Genomic DNA, 13,401 nt, shown 5'->3' with positions numbered 1-13,401 from the left:
GATGATGAAATCAGATCAGACCTATTGTCATGTTTAATCCCAGTGAGAGTCAAGTTGGGAATTGATCATTTCTTTCTTTTTTTTTTTTTTTTTTTTTTTTTTTACAGAAGATCAGTTTAGTGTACATTAAGTAAAGATTTCAATCGTTTGCACCCCCATAGAAACACAAAGTGAAATATACTGTTTGAGGACTCGTTATAGCATTAAGCCTCAGTGTACAGCACCTTAAGGACAGAGATCCTACATGAGGAGTAAGTGCACAGTGACTCCTGTTGTTGACTTTACAAATTGACACTCCTGTTTATGGCATCAGTAATCTCCCTATGCACCAGCCATGAGTTTCCAAGGCTATGGAAGCCCCTTGAGTTCTCCGACTCTTATCTTGTTTAGACAAGGTCATAGTCAAAGTGGAGGTTCTCTCCTCCCTTCAGAGAAAGGCACCTCCCTCTTTGAAGACCTGTTCTTTCCACTGGGATCTCACTCACAGAGATCTTTTTGATTTTGGCTAATTTTCACTTGATTTGACTCTTCTCCTCCTTTTTTCTTCTTTGTCATACCTCTCCCTAACCTCTCCCCACATACACACAGTTCTGGCAACTGGAAGGTCAAGGCCAAGGCACAGACGGATGTGGTATCTGGAGTGAGGGCTGCTGCCTCATTTTCAGATGGCCATCATTTCATACTGTTGCCGCATGGTTCAGTGAGACACACACTCTCTCTCTCATGTCTCCTCTGTTAAGGGTGTGGATCCCATTCACAGGGTTCCACCCTCAAGATGTAGTTATTTTCCAAAGGCTGCACCTGCTCTACCACAGTGGCAGTTGGGATCTCAGCATGGGCATCTAGAGAGGGAATGGAAGAGCAAAAGCCCTCCATTCTTAGCATTCTTGTATGGTGAGTTTAAAGAACAGAGATGTATTCTTTTCACAGAACATGCAGTTGGGGAGCAGACAGCCCCTAATGCTGAGGGTGGGTGCCATCTGTGGTGTAGGCTGTCTTCTGGCTTTCTGCCCTCAGTTCAAGGGCATTTGCAATAGCACTATCCTCTTGGTCATGCGATGCTGCTGACACTGAAGGCCAGAAAGGAAAAGTGTGTTGCCAGCAGTAAGGAAGTTTTCTTTATAGATTACGGAAAGGCTTTCTTGAAGCCAACTTCCACTTACGTTCCATCAGCCAGAACTAGGCCATGTGGCCAACCACAGCTGCAAAGGAGCTGTGAAGTTGGGGCCCACGGTCAGTCCTGGAGACACGGGCCCAAAATGATGGGTCCCACTAGCAACAAAGGGGGAAGGATATTTGTAAGCCATGAACAGTGCATCTGCAAGGCACGTTTTCTCCTCTTTTCAAGTCCATTTCTATTTAGAGAGGGTTTGTGTCTGAATCAGGCAAATGGCAAGAGAAATATATCACCATCTTCTTCTCCTTCCCCTTCCCAACTAGTCAAATTATTGGCAGAAAGAGGGAAAAGCTGTAAATCAGGTCAAAAGACAAATCCCGCTGGGAGTCTGGTGGATGCCATGAGTCGACCCCTGCCACTGTTTATGGAAGGTACAGGAGGTGAGCGGGTTGTGAGTGTGAGGCTGCATGACTTAGTGCAAGCGCTGCAAGTGTCAGTGAGGCCTTTCAGGGAATCAGAAAACAGAAGGGCAGTATGGCCTGAGCAAAAGCTGAACTCTTCACCCCTTCCCCATGGGAGAGAAGAGAGCTCAATGTGTCAGAGGCACATGATAGAAACTGTCAAAACGAAGTTTGGGTTTATACTGAGCGCGGGGGCTCCAGTTGGGAAGGAGAGTGGCACTGTCCTTCTTCCTCCTTGTCTCTCCCAAACCAGAATGATGGGGACTAGGAGGAAGGAGGCAATGGGGTTGAGGGATGCAGAAACATCTCTAGAACATGTGTCACACCTCCCAGCCCAAGTGTGTAGTGAAAGTAACCCTGTCCACAAACCAACAAACCCAGACACAGCCAGAACCCCGACACTGAGGCATTAGCAAAAACACGTGTGCTTTCCTCTCCTCTCAGTAACATTCAGTCTCCGTATTGAATTCCTACTGAGATTGCTGAGTTCCAGGGCCATTCACATGTAAGAGCTGGCCTAAAGCTAGGATCCTATCCAAGATTCCCACAAGCAAGCATTCATGCCTAACACTCAGGAGGAGCAGCAAGGCAGACCCTCCCACAGCCAGATAAGCAGAGGGGTTAGGGTCATTGGCCAATCTCACTGCTATTCAAACACAAGGGTCTTCAGGCAGCTGCTCATGTCATGGCCTGTGCTTTACTCTGCCCCACACCACCACCACCAGCAGCTCATCCAGGGAAATGGGGTCAGAGAGGGCTCTCTGAGAACCAGGAGCTCCCTGACTCCACTCTCAGCAGGAACAGCCACAGCCACCATCAGCATCTGCGTCCACTTTTGGCTATTTGCAAACAGCACCTCTCATAGCAACTGGCACCAAGACAGACAATGAAGATGTTACATCATCTTCGCTCATTTGGTTTACTTTGCCAGTAGTCACAGAAGCACAGGGCTTTTTCTATTGAAGAGGTACTTTGCAGGAGGTGGTGCAGTGGAAGAGTGGTTCAAATTTAGCATCTAATAATAGCCCAATTAAGTCACAGATCCCATCTGTTTCTACTAGGGGAGCTTTGCAGAAGTCAAAGACCACTTGTTTTCCTTTCCTTTCCTCTTGTACATACTGGATCTTTTTCCAGCACCCTCACAAACAGCCATAGAGGGACTGCTACTCCCCTTTGGGGAGTAACCCATTTATCAGTCCATTAGCCACTTATCTGGGGAGGGCAGCCCAGCATCTCAGCACAAACACCAGGGTGTTGGGTGCAACCTGGACCTTCTTCCCAGCTCAGCATGTATCTTGGCAGCACCTTTAAACGTGTCTCCCTGTCTGGTTACAGAGACATAAAATGGCACTCTTGTTAGGGACCCATTCGTGGAGAAAGTAACCGCACTATAGCGCAGTTTGAAAGAGGAAACGGTCTAACTGCAAAACCGTTATAACGGCTTAACTGCAAAACTGTTATAATGGCCTAACCACAAACTGCAAATCAACCGTCATAACCGTCATTGCTATGACTACAGGACCCTGGGAGGTCGGTGTGAGGGCAGGGCTGACCTCTAGAAACCATATATAAGGGGACCCTCAGACACTGTAAAGCAGAGATTGCTCAGCCTCTCTCCCTGGTCCGTAGTGCCTTGTGCCTGCGGGGAGAAGCTCCTGGTCCATAGCACCTTGTGCCGGCAGGAGTAGGCTTGAGCGATCTCTCCTCCTAGTCACCTAGAGTACCAATAAAATGTGTTTAGCTTGACTTTCCTCAGTCTCCTCAACTCTTCCTTTGTGGCAACCTGGCCAATTCCAGGAGGGGGAGATCCTGACAACTCTCTGTTCCCCGTCCACTCCCATAGGGTGGGTGAGAATTGATGCAAAGTGTTTGGGAGTCCTTGGAAGAAAACACCCAGCCTGGGCTGGTCACTGTAATATCCATGGTGTTGCTGCAGATAGGGAAGCAACGTGAAAAAGCCTCACACTTTCACTCCCTTTGGTTCTTGTTAGTCGAATGTGAAAGGAGCAGAGGGTGGGGAGAACTGGAAGGGAGAAGGAACGCTTGTGTTTGGTGTGTATGTTAGGGACTGGCCACAGAGGGGAAGGAAGGTGAGCACGGAGGTGTAGGTTCAATCCTTGAGGTCAAAGTGTTTCTAGCACCACAATTGTGTAAGAAGATGTATTACATGGCTACATTGGTCCAAAGTAAGTGTGCTACTATCTTCCAAAACCTACAATAGAGCAGAAGAGGAGTGGACCCTTGGAGAGTTTTCCAGCCATCATATTTACACTGGGTCTCCACAGCCTCAAAGAATATCATTAAGTTGTACCAAGCATAGGTTGGGAGTGCTTCTGAATGGCTGAGTGAATGATTAGATTTTGTCCTAAAGAACTGATTCTTCACTTGACTGCTCTGAATCAGATAAACATAACTGAACCAGTAAGCATATTTGAAACTCTTGAAAGAAGACCTTTGGAATTTTCAAAAGAAGGAGCATGTTAGAAGTAAACATCACTCTTGACTATGGGCCGAAAGTCAGTATGTACCATCAAGAGTGGGCAGGAGGCCAGTGTATCCCATTATCTAGAAGCATTCAGGCCAATCAGATCTGCTACAGCCAAGTCTCAAGCCATTGCAACAACTTAGTAAATTCCAAAGGCTTCCTATTTCCAAGAAAACAGAAAAGCATGGGCTTAGCTTGTAACAGATAGAATAATTTATTAGGCAATATCTTAAATGGATTATCATTTCAAGCATAGAAATTTTTGCCCTTAGAAAAAATACTTAGGATTAAATAAAAATGAGTAAAGTATTACTAAACACTTACGTTAAGCCTATCATTTCACTCTTAGTAGGAAATACTACCATGAATATCATTCTCTAGCTAAAACTCCCCAAAAGGAATTTTCAAAAGTAAGAAGAGGCCAAGTCGCCAGCTGTATTGAGATGTGCTATAGAAGAGGAAAGCTTTTTAACAGAGTAAGAGTAGAAATACATAACAGAATCAAAGCACAGAGCCAGTGGGCATACTTTCTAACCACACACACTGTATTTCATCATGACATAGGATATTGTCACAAAGTATGGGAGTCATGAGCTGTATGGAACAATAATACATCATTCCACAACTCCACGCCAGGCACTCAATATCCCCTGGGTTTGAACAGAATCCCTGATTTTATACCATTCAACACACAATCATCTCTCTCTCTCACACACACACACACACAGACAGACACACACACACAAGTTCTTTAGTTTTCTACTAGGTAAATAAAACCATAATGAAAGTTAAAGAATCCATACACTCACAGTCACTTGTTCATGCGGAGTTAGGTAATGAGCGTTCAAATCATAACACAAGCAAAACACTGCCTTTATACTCACTAACACTTTGATTTTAGGTATGGCACAGTTGTAGAATATATTAAAGAACATTGGCTTTAGAGTCCAAGACTAGAATTTAAATCCTGTATCAAACAGCCACCATCTATGTATCTTTATTCAAGTTATATAGTCTAATTTAGCTCAACTTCTTCATCTGAAAAATGGGTCAGGGGAAGAAAATCCTGTGGGTGCCCTGTTCCTCTTCCTTCCTGAGCTCGTTGTGAGGATTATATAAGAAACAGTATGTGAAAGTTCTTAGGAAAACCTTAAGGAATTACACTGATATTTTTTGGTAATTATTTATCTTCCATGAACCCTACTCTTCTCACTTATCAAATAGGGGTTAAAATACCTCTGCTGCTTCAAACCAATACATGTGCATTAGTTTGGGAAACAGTAAAGCATTTCACAGGTGATTGTTATTGTGTTAGACTAACCTTCTTCAGATTTCCAGCAACATCCTACCAAGATGAAATCTCCTTCATTTGTTGTTTCAGTGGCCTTGTCACAAAGGGCCTTCCTGACATAATATTGCCACTCTCAAATAACCCATCCTACCTCTTCCATTTAAATAATTGTTTGCATAGATCTGCATAAGTTAGACATCAGTTGTTACTTTACTTAGGCATTTCAGTTGAAAATAATCAAGCTATTATTAACATTTGTTCCTGGTTGTTTTGTTCCTTCTGTGTACCTCAAAACAAAATACTTTTTCTCCTTCAGGGAAAAGCTTATAGTTCAAAATTAAAAGTAAATAACAAAGAACAGGGTACTATAAATGTAAGGTCCATTTCTCAAGCCACAATTTCCCATGCTGCAAAAACTGCTTCTGCTATCTCTGACCATTTGATTAGCTGAACTCTAAAGCCAATCTGTTTCCAATTTCCAACATTAGTATAGCTTTAGGTAGTTTTGGGGAGAGGCTATAAAGTGTTTTTGCTTATTATAAAATAAGTAACACCCAGAAGTATACTCAAACATCACAGTAAAAATAAATGGATAAATGCTGTTAATAGTTTGGTGAATTTGTATATAACATCCTACAATTTTTCTTTTCCATTATGTTGTGGTCATGTTTCTCTGTCAAAGAGAAATCCACGCTCATCATTTTATCTATCTCATGCATGTTTCTTAATATATTTACCAGTTGTTTCAATTACTGCTTATTTTTCAGTAATATAAAAATGATATGCAGTCTCCTTAAAATTTTAAATATATGCTTACTATGTGATTTAGCCTCTTAATTCATAGATATTTACCCAAGAGAAATGAAAGTGTGTTTCTATAAAACACTTGTACACAGCTGCTCATAACAATTTTATTTGTAATAATAAAACCAAAAAGCAGCCCAGTGGTCCATCAACAGAAGAGTGGGTAAATGAACTGTCCAGTCCATGTGTGCAAAGGCATCAAAGCAGTAGTGTCAATGCATCTCAAAATAATTATGTTCAGGGGAAAAAGTGAAGCAAAGAAGGATATTTGCAGTGTCAGTCTATATGTCAGAGAGCTCAATATATGTCAGAGAATGCAATAGAATCCATCAGGGACAAAGGGTGGGAGTGAGAGGTGGGGAGGGCTTGGAGGAAGGGATTCCCAAGGGATAAGGGGAGGCACTTGGATGTGATGGACATGTTTGCTACATGGATGGTGATGCCTGGGGATACATATGTTCATACCTATCCTATGGGGCAATGTAAATACATGTAATTTATCATGTGTCATGTGTACCTAATACAATGATGTTAAAAAGTGGTGGTTGAGGGGGTGAGGGGAATGCCCTGAGGTACATTCTTGTGAACGGGTGGAGTGCCTGCTTTCAGGTCTCTTTAGCCTTTGGCATTGACTCATCATCTTGCAAGATCTTCCTGCTGCTGATCTGATCTTCCTGCAGATGATCTCTTTTGCTGGGTTCATCTTCATAATGCATAGCTTGAATCAAAAATTTGTACCTGCTCATTATTTAATATATTTTTATTTAGTGAATTATCCATGTACACTCTTTATCTGGACATCCAAGACCAGCACTTTTTGGCCCCCAGCCCCCTTTCTAAACTCTGTCTCCCACTGAGTAGACTCGCATAGCCCACGTGCCATATGCCATTGTTGGGTCACTAGCTGGGAACATCACTGAAGCAAGTCATTTCATGCGCAAAACTCAGTTTCCTCATCTGAAAAAATTATATGATAATTACAACCTAAAAATGATTATCAAAGTCAAATATGTGCAGAAACAAATTTTTCAAGATTTATTTATTTGAAAGGCAGAGCAACAGAGAAAGAGAGAGGAGAGAGACAGAAAGAGACAGAGAGAGTTCTTCCATCCACTAGTTCACTCCCCAAATGGTTGCAACAACCAGGGCTGGGCTAGGCCAAAGCCAGGAGCCAGGAATTCCATTCTGGTCTCTCACATTGGTGGCAGAGGCCCAAGTACATGGGTCATCTTCCACCACCTTCCCAGGAGCATTAGCAGGGAAGCAGAGCAGTCAGGACTCAAACCAGCACTAAGATAAGGAATGCTGGCTTTGTAGATGGCAGCTTAACCCACTGAGCCACAGTGCTGCCCCCTTCGGGAAGAATTTTAAACTCTGTCCAACAGCCCTCTGATTCTTCCAAAGCACATGCTCTCCTCATCTTTACAAATTACAGCTCTGCCCACGTTTCATAACCTAGCTCAAAGCTGAGTCCTCCATGGGGTCCTCTGCTGATCTCTCCTGATACGCTACATCAGTTATGCATAAGTCTGCACCTCTGCTGTCCCTCCACACTGGTCTGTAAGCTGCCCATGGACAGCACCATTTGATTCACATCTGCTCTCTCCACCATGCCTTGCAGATCATGTGCCATGAATACTTGTTCACAGGAGAAGAGCAACAAGAACCCTGATGCCCTGCCCTCTGGCATGAGTCATTACTAAGACTTCATTTCTCAGCTTCCAAAGAAGAAAATAACTCAGGAGCTATTCTTAGTGACAACTTAAGAACTGAACTTTAGGACCTTATTATGTGGTCTGGCTAATGGGACAGGAACTGGGTTCTTCTGAGTGCCCACCAAATGCCACCTCCCCTAGTACTTGTTAAACTGCATTAGATTGAGCCAGCACTGTGGCTCACTTGGCTAATCCTCCACCTGCGGTGGCAGCACCCCGAGTTTCTAGTCCCAATTGGGGCACTGGATTCTGTCCTGGTTACTCCTCTTCCAGTCCAGCTCTCTGCTGTGGCCCGGGAGTGCAGTGGAGGATGGCCCAAGTGCTTGGGCCCTGCACCTGCATGGGAGATCAGGAGGAGGCACCTGGCTCCTGGCTTCAGATCGGTGCAGCGCACCGGCCGTAGCAGCCATTTTGGGGGTGAACCAATAGAAGGAACACCTTTCTCTCTCTCTCTCTCTCTCTCTCTCTCTCTCTGTCTAAATCTGCCTGTCAAAAAATAAAATAAACTGCACTAGATTGAAATGAACTTGGAAAACTACCTCTGGAATCTCAAGACTGAATTGTTGAGATACTGGGTTTTTCACGTCTAAACCTTCCTTCCAAGCTTCGAACATGATAATTTGGTTCAAGGAACAGAGTAAAAGAGTGGAGACTATACTGCCTGATACACTTAGCTAAAAGGTTGCCAGGTAGAAACAGAGTTTGTTAAGGGAAGCAGGAAAGGGAAAGGAGAGTGAACTGGATTTATTTTATATTGCATGAAATCAGGAAAGGGAGGTACTGCATTAGGGGCAGATAAGGATTCAGATTCAGTAAAAGATCATGAGAGTTAATAATTGCAATGGTGATTTTGTAATACAAAGATGCCTTAACATTTTGGCAAATAATAAGATTTTAACTATTGGTCTGGTGTTTAGCCTAGCAGTTAAGACACCCACAATCCCAAATCAGAATGCCTGGATTCAAGGATTGGCTTAAGCTCCTGACTCCAGCTTCCTGATAATGCAGACTTTGGAAGGCAGCAGGTGATAGCTCAAGTTGTTGAGTCCCTGCCACCCATATGGGAGACCTAGATAGATTTTTCTGGCTCCTGGATTCAGGCCCATCCAGGTTCATCCATTATGGGTATTTAGGAAGTGAACTAGCAGATGGGGGCTCTCTCTCTCTCTTTGTCTCTCTCTGTCTCTGTCTCTCTCTTTCTCCCTTTCTCTCTTCCTGTCAGATACATATTTATTAAAAGAGGTTATAAATGTGTTAACTAGAAAGAAGGTGTTAAAACATTTATTCTGCACCAATAATCAAGTACATACACAAATATTTATGACAGCAACAAATTGTAAGCAACCACATGCCAATGATAGAGGATTGGTTAAATAAATTATGACACAGCCATATGCTGTAGTCCTTTGCAGGCATTAAAAATCATTATGGATGATTTGTGAAAGGAAAGATGCCCATATACATGCAAAGTTACCCAGAAAATTACAAAAAAGATTGTAAAATCATTTGTAGTGAATGACATAAATATATATTTACATGTGTACTATAGATATTATTTCTAAATATATTATGGCTTATGAATATAGAAAAATTAGAAGAATATTTAAACATTTGAACAGTGAGATTGCTTGCAGGCAAGATTATGTATGATCTATTGTTAGTCTTGTTTATCAGTACTACCTAAATTTTATCCATTAAATATGAACTGTTTGACAAAGAGAGTAATTGAGGACAGATAAGTATGTAAATCCGGAAGTCCAGATTAAGCTATGCAGTGGCACAAAGAAGCTAATGCAATGAACCCAGCTAATGCCAAATGAAAAATACCAGTAAGAATAACCATCTGTTTATGTTCCTTACTTGAATAATTAGCATTGAAGGAGCAGGAAAGATATTTTGCTGTAGATGTCTACAGGAGTCCCCTCTACATCAACCTTCATAAGTGCCTTTTAGGACAATAGGAAGAGATGGAAAGGGAGGAAGAGAGGAAGTAGAGGGAAGAAGAAGAAAGGAAAGAAATGCTGAGAAGTAGAAAGGAGAAGAGAACATTCTGTCTTCATGATTCCATGTCCAAGAATAAATGTCAGGCTCGCTGTCCAGGAACAAACTGGGGGCTGACATATCGGGGAGAGAATCCTAGCAGGTCAAGGTGCTGCCTGAAGTAAAGGGACCATGACAAGGATAGTGAGGGATGGAGTGAATTTGGTTGAAACTTGAAGTGGCTGTTTTTGCTGTAGGGCATATATATATATATATATATATATATATATGCAGGTATGAGTGCATGTGGATTCTGAGTAGCTGAAGGGGTTATCTGTGATGGTGATGAGCTCTCTGCTCCAGATATTCCCTTTCATGCACTGAGCTGTTAGACTGAGACTGTGCTGTACTTTGAAAGGATTAGATACCCAACTCATGCAGATCTTTTTTAAAGATTTATGTATTTATTTGAAAGGCAGAGTTACAGAGTTCACTCCTGAAATGGCTGCAATGGGCCAGACTGGGCCAAGGTGAATCCAGCAGCCTGAAATTCCATCCAAGTCTCCCACATAGGTTTCAGGATTCCAAGAACTTGGGCTTTCCCAAGTGCATTAGCAGGGAGCTGGACCAGAAGTGGAGCAGCCAGGACTCCACAAACCAGTGTCCATACGGGATGCCAGTGTCAAAGGCAGCAGCTTAATGCACTGCACCACCAAGGCAGCCCCAATGCAGGTGTTTAAACCCCGAAGCCATGGGCTGATGATGTTCTGCGAGAGTGAGGGCTTGACCAATTCTGGCGTCTAGGAGGTAGAACTAGTAAGAGGTCCTCAGTCACTAGGGCAAGCCCTCAAGAAGGTATTCTCAGGAGAGGACTGGGTATACAAGCTTGATTTGGGTCCAGACACTTCCTGCCTCCTGTCTCACTATGCAATCCTCCCTCTGCACAAGTTAAACCACTGCCATCCTCCTGCCTCACAGGCAGCTGAAGCTGTTGGAGCTGCCTGATCTTGGACTGTGAACCTCCCAGACTATGAGCGGGAATAAATCTCCTTCCAGGGGCCTGTATTCTGGCACAGTAGATTAAGCCACTTCTTGCAATGCTACCATTTCAAATCCCAGCTGCTCCATTTCTGATCCAGCTCTCTGCTGATACACCTGGGAAGGTAGTAGTGGAACATGGCTCAAGTACTAGGGCCCCTGCAACCCAGGTGGGAGATTTAGAAGGAGTTCTAGCCTCCTGGCTTCAGCCTGGCTCATCCCTGGCCATTGTGGCCATTTAGGGAGTGAATCACCAGATGAAAGATCTCTCTCTTTCTGTGTGTATGTGTGTGACCCTCTCTCTGTCACTCTGCCTTCCAGAGTAATCTTTTTAAATAAATAAATAAAGCTTCTTCCTTCATAGGTAACTCATCTTAGGTATAAACTCAGTGAAGAAAGCTGACCAAGCCAGGCTGCAATGCTGAGAAACACATTCTCTAGGTATTTTGCCAGTCATCTCTCTTTCTCACAATCTCTGTTTGGAGACACTACAGAGGAAGTGAAAGATGGGGCTGTGGGGAAGATGCTTCCTTAATCTCTTTTCCTGTTCTTGTCTGTGTGGACTTAGAGGTGGCATAGTCCCCACCAGCTCCAAGTGGCCATGGCCTCAAACTTCTCTCTGTACCCCTAGCACAAGTCTCATCTTGTCGGAGAAAATGAACATCAACTGCACAAGATTCTCTCCTTTTATCTCCTGTACTCAGAGAATTCCACCCCTCTCTTTTGTCTCTAAGAGTGGTACTCACTCCCACTTGTCTGTGGGGCACTTGGTGATTCCTCTTGTGCCTTACTCCCCGTATTAAATTCTCTCTGTTTGAGATACCTTGGGTGATTCCGATTTCTTAACTTGACCTAGATTATTGCCAAGGGAGATGGGTGAAAATGGCCTTGCAGTATGGGCCTGCAAGCATCTGGCTTCATTTGAGTGACAGGCAGCTCATTCAGGACCTTCAGGGTTACTTTCTCACTGGGGAGTAGCAGTAGTTTTAGAGTATGATATGCTATATTGAGCTGAAATCTGATTCCCTATAATTCCTAGGCATCACTCTTTATTCTGACACTAGAAACCATCTAGCTCATCCAATTTTTCTTTTTAAGCTTCAGGTGTTTCAAAGAAGCTATGTCTCCCCAAAGTCTTTTCCAAATTAAATACCTCCAGACCTTCCAACTATTTTTCTTCAGTTAGGATTTTTATTTTTTTCCTTTATCCTCCTAGGCCATCTCCCTTGAATAAAATCTTTGCATCGATATAGTTCTCAGATCATGCCCCCAAACACTACATTTTGAAAGGCATTTAAAGAAAACAGTGAAATTACCACTCCATTTATAAAAGCATTACACTTGAATTAAATTTGACAATTTGATAATTTGTGGCAAATATTTTTATTTATTTATTGACGGTAGGCAGGGGGAAATCTGCTTTTCTCTTGTGTTGTGCTGCCAAAATATCTCTGTGCCTTCCCCCTCCTCCACAATGGAATTTGATTTTTCTTATCCTGTATCCTTGCAATTTTAAAGTAATTTTAAATATTCATCTTTACCTCTATTTACTTTCATTGTGTAACCATTTGAATCAATTATTTTCAGCAGGTGAAATATTTTTAATCTTGACTTCCTCTTCTAAAATGTTGACTACCCAGCTTTTTGCCATCTGTGAACTTGAAAATCAAAGCTGATGTTTCACCATTTGAGTTTTTGAAAAGGCAGAAATAGAAGCAGAGACCTACATCCAAACCTACAGAGAATGACTGTCTACAGGAAACGCCACACCAGACTGTCAAGCACACCGACGGATCCTGCATGCCTTCCGCTTAGTTCATGCACACGCTGATACTGGGTTCCGCAGTCCCCTCACTTGGCCCTGGGAGTTCACCGCTGCTGCTCTGCACTCCCACTTGTTCTGTCCCTACTCTCATCCTCTAGATGGGCACCCCTCAATGGCCATGCCCTTTCTTAGCAGCCTCACATACTTTCTGGCTATCCAAGAGACTGTTCTTCCATCCTTAGCCATCTCCATCCTTCAGAGTACATGTCCCATAATTTCTTTATCCAGTCTACTGTTGATGGGCATTTGGGTTGGTTCCAGGTCTTAGTTATTGTGAATTGAGCTGCAATAACCATTAAGATTCAGACAGCTTTTTTGTTTGCCAATTTAATTTCCTTTGGGTAAATTCCCAGGAGTGGGATGGCTGGGTTGTATGGTAGGGTTATATTCAGGTTTCTGAGGAATCTCTGTGTCTACCTATCTCAGCTCAACGCCCAAACAGAGAGTGGGAGAAAGCTGATGTCATAGAATCTGGTATGAGACTGTCTCCTGCAAAGGCTTTCTTCAAGGCAGGCATTAAGAATACCTCAATCACTGTGCTAGCCTGACAAAATGGAAATGCTTATGTTAAATGAAAGGATCTCTAATACTTATTCCAGTTTTAGGATTCCACAATTTAAGGCTTTGTGACCACAACATCTGTGCATTTACCCAACACTGAGAGGCAGCTGCAAGTCAGAAGAAG

The sequence above is a fragment of the Oryctolagus cuniculus genome, chromosome 13 (assembly GCF_964237555.1).
Source record: "Oryctolagus cuniculus chromosome 13, mOryCun1.1, whole genome shotgun sequence".
In the NCBI taxonomy this organism is placed as follows: domain Eukaryota; kingdom Metazoa; phylum Chordata; class Mammalia; order Lagomorpha; family Leporidae; genus Oryctolagus; species Oryctolagus cuniculus.
The sequence above is the reverse complement of the archived record's forward strand: the minus strand, read 5'-3'. Positions refer to the sequence as shown.